The 7,692-nt window shown below is 46.7% G+C and overlaps 1 pseudogene; it reads right to left on the bottom strand.

The window, feature by feature from the left end:
* Positions 1–244: 244 nt before the first annotated feature.
* Positions 245–395, bottom strand: LOC146769037 (5.8S ribosomal RNA; annotated as a pseudogene).
* Positions 396–7,692: the final 7,297 nt, after the last annotated feature.

Here is a 7,692-nt window from a genome sequence, read left to right as displayed (position 1 = left end):
GTTCTCTACAGTAGCTTTCTTAGACCACCAGATTCTTCTTTAGGTTTTTCAATTGTATTGGGGATTGAATCTGTAGTTTGGTCGTTAAACTCTTCCCTAGGACCCTTTTTTTCCCTTTTGGGAGATGTATTGTATATCCTCCTCAGTTGCCTTTTTTGGACACTCTGGTAATAACCCAGAACAAGACCCCCTGCGACAGCTCCAGCTGTGTCCTGGGAGAGCCCCAGGGTGACTGGCATTCAAGCAACCCCTAGAAAGGTGTAGTCCCAGGAAGCACCTGGGCCGCAAGGTGCATTAAAAGTGTTGGTGATCAATATATCCTGCAATTTCCAAATTTTTTCAGCTAGCTGCATTCTTCATCGATGCAGGAGCCAAATAATATACCTCTAAAAGACACAAGCAACTTTTGCAACCTCACAGACCCGCGGGTGTACGAGAGGCAGAAGGAAGGCAGCTCTGACCATCCACTCCCTGTGCTGTGAGAGCCCAGTTAAAGTGTTTCCAGGTGGTTGGCCCAGGTTCCACACCCTAGCCACGCAGCAGGCAAGCAAGAGGCTTGCATGGCAGCAGAAGCAGGCAGCTCCACCACTGGCCCTCGCAGACACTTCACAATTCTTGAAACCCCCAGCCTAGCCCCACGGGACCCCCCACCAGGTACCTAGCGATAAGGGAGGATTGCCTCACATGCTCATCAGTCCTCTGCCACCCACCTGAAACAGTGGGAGCTAGGTCTTGACCCCTCCAAACAGAGAGTACCCAGCTTAGGCATCAGCTGCTGAGCCATGCTGGCATGTTGGGGCCCCCCTTTCCCTTGTGTGAGGAACAGAGGAGAGAAGAACCAGGTTCCTCCACATACTCAAAGTGGCTCACCTATTCCATTACATACATAAAAGCTCAAGCTCTTCGCATCCCTCAAAGTAGTTCATATTGTCTTCGTGTGGCACTGTGTGGCATCAGTGCAAGACTTTCACCTCTAGCTGCACAATACTAAGACCTCTTACTGTACCCCTAATCGTGTCCCCAGTTCTGTAGGAAAGGGGCCCTTTTTGCATGGTTACCCTCCACTTTTTGCCTGACATCTGATGCAACCTGACTTGATGTGCCCTGGGCCCTGCCAATCTGGTTCCCAGGGCCTGTGTTCTTTACCAAAACTGTACCTTTGTACCCACAATCGGCACATCCCTGGCCACAGGTAAGCTCCTTGTAAAAGGTACCATAGTGTTGAGGGCACTGTGACCAGGGAAGACCTCTAAGGGCTGCAGCACCTATTGTGCCAAACTTAGAAGCCCTTTACCTTAACACACACACACTGCCATTGCAGGCTGAGTGTATTGGTGCAGAGAAAAGTAAAGAGTTGACATGGCACACATCCCTGTGTTCCATGCCTGCAACCCACTGCCTGAGGCCTAGGCAAGTCACCACTCTAGCAGAGTGCATTAGCCCCAGGTGAGGGCACTGTGGCATGAGTCCTGCGCCCCTACAGTGTCTAAGTCCATTCTTAGACACTGTAAGTGTAGTAAAGCCATACAGATTATCTGGCCTGGGAGTTGGTCATTACGAGCTCCACTGCTCTATAATGGCTTTTCCAAAAACTGGGAAGTTTGGTAGCAAACTTCTCAGCACATTAAACCTACACTGATTCCAATGTGGGATTTACACAATAGTCACTTCAGGTCTATTGATGAAGGGACTTCTGAATATATGGTTACGCAGCCTTGTGAAAATGATATGCCACACGTGAAGGAAAGAGGAAAAGGGTTTTCTCACATGAGGAGCTGTCCGGGTACTCAATGTGAGGACAGGCTGTCAATCCAATGGGGTCATTGTACCCGATCAAGCTGACTGGCGCGTCTTTTTCTGAACCTACACGCGGAGCGCTGTCCCGCTTTTCCATTCTTTTACCGAGAAATACTCTCAGTGCATTGTCACTGTTAATCCACAAAGGGATTCTACAACGCTACGGCTGTGGCGTATAATTAATTGAGACCCTCTTGCCCACCTACATACCCCATTGGATTGACAGCCTGTCCTTACATTGAGTACCCGGAGGGGTCCTCATGTGAGTAAATCTTTTTCCTCTTTTCTTCACGTGTGGCACATCATTTTCGCAAGGCTGCGCAACCATATATTCAGATGTCCCTTCATCACTAGTCCTGAAGAGACCCCACATTGTTTTGAGGGTCAAAACGCCGTCGACATACAGAAGAAGCGAACCATTTCCCCAGCACATATCACTGCATATAGCTGCTGTTCACATGGAATTATTATGATAATGGTCGACTTGTACAAACTGTGGAAACCTTGTATTTAATATTGTCACTTAGGTTTAGGTTCCCTTTGTCACTTGGGACACTATGCACAAATGTTGTTTTGATGTATAATGTTTACTCCTATCTTTATTGTTTAAAAAATCCATAAAATATACTACTCTGTAATCGGTGTGTTAGTGGTTCCTTCGCGCTCTGCCATTATCTAACCCTCTATATCGCGATTGTGGTTATGTATCATAACCTCATAGTATATTATTCCACATGAACCATTGTTTTTCCTATATAACTATTACCCTGGTTCCTTAGTGAGTAGGGTTCCCCTGTTTTTCCTTGAACCACCATCAGATTAAGCAACCCCAACTATTTCCTTCTTTCAGGCAATATTAATTGATTTCATGCTAAGATGCACAAGTAGGCATATTTATTAATATTTTCATATCTTTTCTCCTCTGGGCTTCTCTGACCCATCCGGGGAATCCTCAGGAGTGATCTTATGGCCCTTAATCGTAGACAATCCACTGCAAGTCGAAAGCGGTATTTCTGTTGGGGGTGGGGGGAGAGAGCCATTGCAGGGTATAACAAACGTGCATCATTGCATGTTTCGTATCTACACACAGCAAGGGCTTCACTTGTTGAAGCTGGTAATTGGAATTACGTTTCAGACCACACACCTGATATTCTTATGCGAGCCAGTAAACCCCTTGATTTTTGTCAATTACGGTTTTCGGCAATGGAACTGTGGCAGAAATATAATTCTGGAGGTAAAGGTTTTCTTGCCAGCTGTATTTTGAAACCCAGTAGTATTTTTCCTCCCAGTGGTAATCAGTGAAATTGATTTTACTAGTGGTTTCTTTGTCACATAGGGGCCTACAACGTACCACTGTCTGTAAATGTTAATTATTGCCACCAGTATTTATTATATGGAACACCGACAGCAGATATCTGCATTAGAGGAATATCACCTACTCTCTAAATAGAGATAAAATTGCAGTGTGTTCCTAATACGTTCTTTCTTTTTTATTACAGGCTACTGTAAGCAATGATTCTGTAACTCAAGGAAAAGGTATATATATTTTTAAACCTATCACTGTGTGTTATGAAGTAAATCATCTGAAGGTAGAGTGCAACTGTAAAAAGTAATTATGTAAGAAATATGAACAGCCCCTCTACTTCTATACACACCCTCTCACTAGTGCATCTGAAACATGTATAAATGGCAGACAGGACAAACCTCCCTGACCACTCTTAGAATCCACCATCAGCTCTACGGGCACATATACAGCCATTTCTTGTTACTAGTCTTTCTTAACCAAAGAAATGATAGACCCGCTCAGCACTTAATCCATTTCCTAATTCGAAAATCCGGTTTTCTTGCATGTCAAACTTCCAGGTGACAATTCCTCCAAGAAAGAACCATGTGATCCTCTTCATACTACGAACATCACTCAGAACATCACAGAATTAGCCTAAACATTCTCTTATGTTACTGGATTGGTTAGGCCATGCCGCCATCCCAATCATCCGTGAGAGAAAAGTGCTCCTTTTTGAGTGGTCATCCCAATTTGTTTGGATTAATGTTGCTGATATTTCTGATGGATACATCTGCTCGTGGATTCCACACTTTTTGAATTACCCCCAATGCACAGCATTCCATGGAAAGGTTTTTCCTCAGCTCTCCCGTTGTCACGACTTTGTAGCCTTTGAAGATAACCACTCTGAGATAGTCATGTTTCAAGCCATTCAGAGAATGAGGGGGCCAGATATCCATCACTGACTCCACGAGGATTGTTTATGGTGTCTCTCTATAGACCATGACGTCGGGACATGCACTTTATGCATGAATCCAAAAGTGCTAAAGGAGGGGGAGGCCAAATTGTTCATGGCCAAGGTCAAAAAGCAGGAGGGAGGTCACAGGAGGTAAAGGACTTGCTCAAAGTCGCTGACTCCCCACACTTCAAGGTCTTCAAAGAAACACAAAAAAAAGCGTCGCCATGGTTCTCAGCGCTGCTCTTCGAAAAATCCAACTCTGATGTCGGTTTCCCAACACCATTGCAGGGATGAGATCTCTCCGACTCCTTCACCGGGTTGACTCTGGCCACTTATCCGGATCAGTGACTCCACCGGCTCTGAGAGACACAACGCCTACACCATTGCCAAAGACAACGACCTCTGGCTGCGGGGTCCCCAGCACCGCAACGGGAGCCGAATTTAGTGCCTCCCCAAATGGCTCCAGAGCCTGTATTACTGGATCGGATGTATTCTGCTTTCCAGACTTCAGGATCGGATCAGTCTCATTTTTCAAATGCGATATTTGGCTTGTTCGCCAGAACAGCAAACCCTACTGGTCCACCTGTTGGCCCCATGGGTCCATTGTCATATTCCCTGGGAGGTTTGCCACCTCACTTTCCACAGACACCGCTGATGCCTTTCATGCCTATAGCTCCAGGGAGTAGGCCTCTTACGACACCAAGGTTTTCTACGCTGTTGCAGTCTTTGGAGGAATGAGCTCCGCTAGATGGTTCATCCCCGGCGCTGTCTGGGTCCGAACCGATGCCATCTCGACCTAGACCGGCTTCAACTCCTGTTCCAATGGATCCTTCTTCAATGCGGATCTTGAAGTCACCGGCACCGCCGACACTGGTTGAGAGTATAAGTTCTCGGAGAGAGGCACAAAGACTGTAGGAAGAAGAAGAGTACCAGGAGGAAAATGGAGGGGCTGAGGAAGGAGAAATTGTATACCCTGACCTGGATTTTGAGGGTTTACAGGAGGCTAATGGCCTGGACACCTCTCCTGAGTGGGAGATTTCTTTACCAAAGGGCTTGCCGATGCAAGAGGTGACCACATATCATGCTGTGATCAGAAAGGCTGCAGAACTCTTGGAGTTGCCTCTTCCTACAGTGGAGTTTAGGTCTAATATTTTTACAGAGATGCTCCATTCTCATTTCTCTATTTCAGAACCTTTACTTCCCTTCAAAGAGGCACTGACAGAGCTCATTCTCAATGTTTGGCAGAGGCCAATGTCCACTCTAGCGTTTTCCAGTACCGTGGCATGGAGGTACAAGGTGGCTCCCGGGATCCTGCTTTTCTGTCCACTTATCTCTCTATGGAAAGCTTGGTGGTCCAGGCTTCATTCTCTTTGAGGCAGTCTGTAGGTTCCTTCCCATCTACGTCTGCAGATAGAGAGTCAAAGCCCATGGAACAATCGACAAAGGTGTTCTCGCTGGGAAGTATGGCCCTTAAGTCCAAAAATGCCTCATGGCTTTTTGTTTTTGTTTTTAAAGCAACAAAGGTCCCATTCAACTGGGATGGGTATAGTATCACAATTTTTACAATCGAAAATTGGAATTATCTGTGTCCTTGAATAGAGAAATAAATGCGATTTAATATCAATAAAGAGAAAACAAGTAATATGCGGTGGGATAAGTGAGCAAACCATGAGTGGGTTAAAAGGAAATCAGCCGATTTCCTTACCGCAGGCAAGTGACTTAAAAAGTGACTTTTCAGTATTTGCAGAATTGAAATTATAGAAAGTCACAATCAGTATAACATCGCATACTCGATTATACAATACAGCGTATAATTTATAGTTTAGAGACGTGAGTCGACGACGTTTCGATCCCCATGGAAGTGGTGGGATCTCTTCAGGACTAAACGATGAATCGAATGCCTGGCAAAATTTGCTACACGCGCGTGGTGGGTGCGGCCAGCGTAAAGGGAGGCGGCAATGCCCTCCTGGATCCTGAGAACATGAGGGGTCAATGGTACCAAGGCACAACGGAGACAATGCAGGGTCCGTAAACACGGAGCGGGAAGAAAGGACGGTGGTAGGTCTGGTGTTGGTGCTGATGGTGCTTCAGGTTGTGCGAATGATAAATCCCAGCCGGGACTAGGGGGGGAAGCAGCGTCCTCAGCAATGGAGAATTGGCATCTGAAATGGACGTGGCAAAGAAACGGTCAGGAAAGGTCCGTAGAGTCACGGCAAAGAAGGGAGCCGCTTGTCCTAGCGCGGAAATGAATCATGGCTTTTTGGTGGCTACATCCATGCCATCATGGACTCAGCCAGGGAACTTATCCCAAAGTTGCCCGAGGAGGTACAAGGGCATTTCTCAGAGGTGTTATTAGATGCCCAAGCTGCTGCCCCCCAAGTGATCCAATCTGATCTGGACACGGCAGACTCGGTAGCCAGGGTGATGGGATTATCTGTGGCTACTAGGAAGCACGCATGGTTGCGTGGCTTGGGATTCTCACCTGATGTTCAGGCTACATTGCTGGATTTGCCCTTGAATGGATCTAACCTGTTTGGGTCTAAAGTGGATTTGGCACTGCAGCGCTTTAAGGACAGTAAAGCTACAGTAAGGTCTTTGGCAGTTCCGCATGTTTTGTGGCTTTGGGATGGAAAACGGCAGAGGTCGTCTGCAGAGTGTTGCACTATAGCAAGTCTCCTCCTCCTCCTCCTCTTCTGCCCCTCTAGCTGGTGTGGAAGGGAAGCAGCTCCAGCTTCATTATCCTAAAGCATACTTGTCCCGTGGGAGGACGGGTGTTCCATTTTCTACAATATTGGAGGTCAGCTACTACAGATCTCTAGGTGTTGAACACCTTCCAGGAGTCCCCCACCTCCTTTCTCTTCCCATCAGGGCCTTTGCTTGGAAGAGCATCTTCTGCTTCTCCTGTAGGAGGGTCTTACATTGCTATGAAAGGGTGCAATTGAGGTTGTTCCAAAGCAGGAAAGGGGTCAGAGGGTGCAACCCTTGGTCTTTCCTGATTCTCAAAACGGACAGCTGTTTACAGCCAATGCCCGACCTCAGGGTTTTGAATTTTTTACCTCAAACAGGAGAAATTCTAAATATTGAGCCTGGCTCAGGTTCTCCTTGCACTGGAGAAGGAAGACTGGATGGTATTGATAGATTTACAGGATGCGTTTTTTCACATTCCCATCCTGAAGTCGAATCAGAAGTATCTTTGTTTTACAGTGGGGTCTCAACATTACCAGTTTGCGGTCCTTCCATCCGGCCTTACTTCCACACCGCGAAGCTTCACAAAGGTGATGGTGTTGGTGGCAGCTTATCTCAGAAGGTCGAGGATTCCTGTCTTTTCCTAGCTGGACGACTGGCTGCACAAAGCAAGTTCACTAGAGATGGTGCTGTATCATTGGCAGGTAACAACACAACTGTTGTTCGAGTTGGGTTTTTCAATAAATGTACCCAAATCTCACCTGTTCAACGCAACCTGTTCACAGGGGCAATACTGAACACTATTGTGAGTCAAGCCTTTCCACCACCACAGAGGATTCAAGACATACAGGCTATGATTCCACTTTCTCAGAATGGAGCTGCTCTTCCTGTCCTAAAGGTCTTGCGCCTGCTTGGTCTGCTAGCTTCCTTCATACTGTTAGTGCACCCTGCACGCTGGCATATGAGGGCC

The sequence above is a fragment of the Triturus cristatus genome, unplaced genomic scaffold (assembly GCF_964204655.1).
Source record: "Triturus cristatus unplaced genomic scaffold, aTriCri1.1 SCAFFOLD_461, whole genome shotgun sequence".
NCBI lineage: Eukaryota > Metazoa > Chordata > Amphibia > Caudata > Salamandridae > Triturus > Triturus cristatus.
This window is presented reverse-complemented; position numbering and strand designations above follow the sequence as displayed.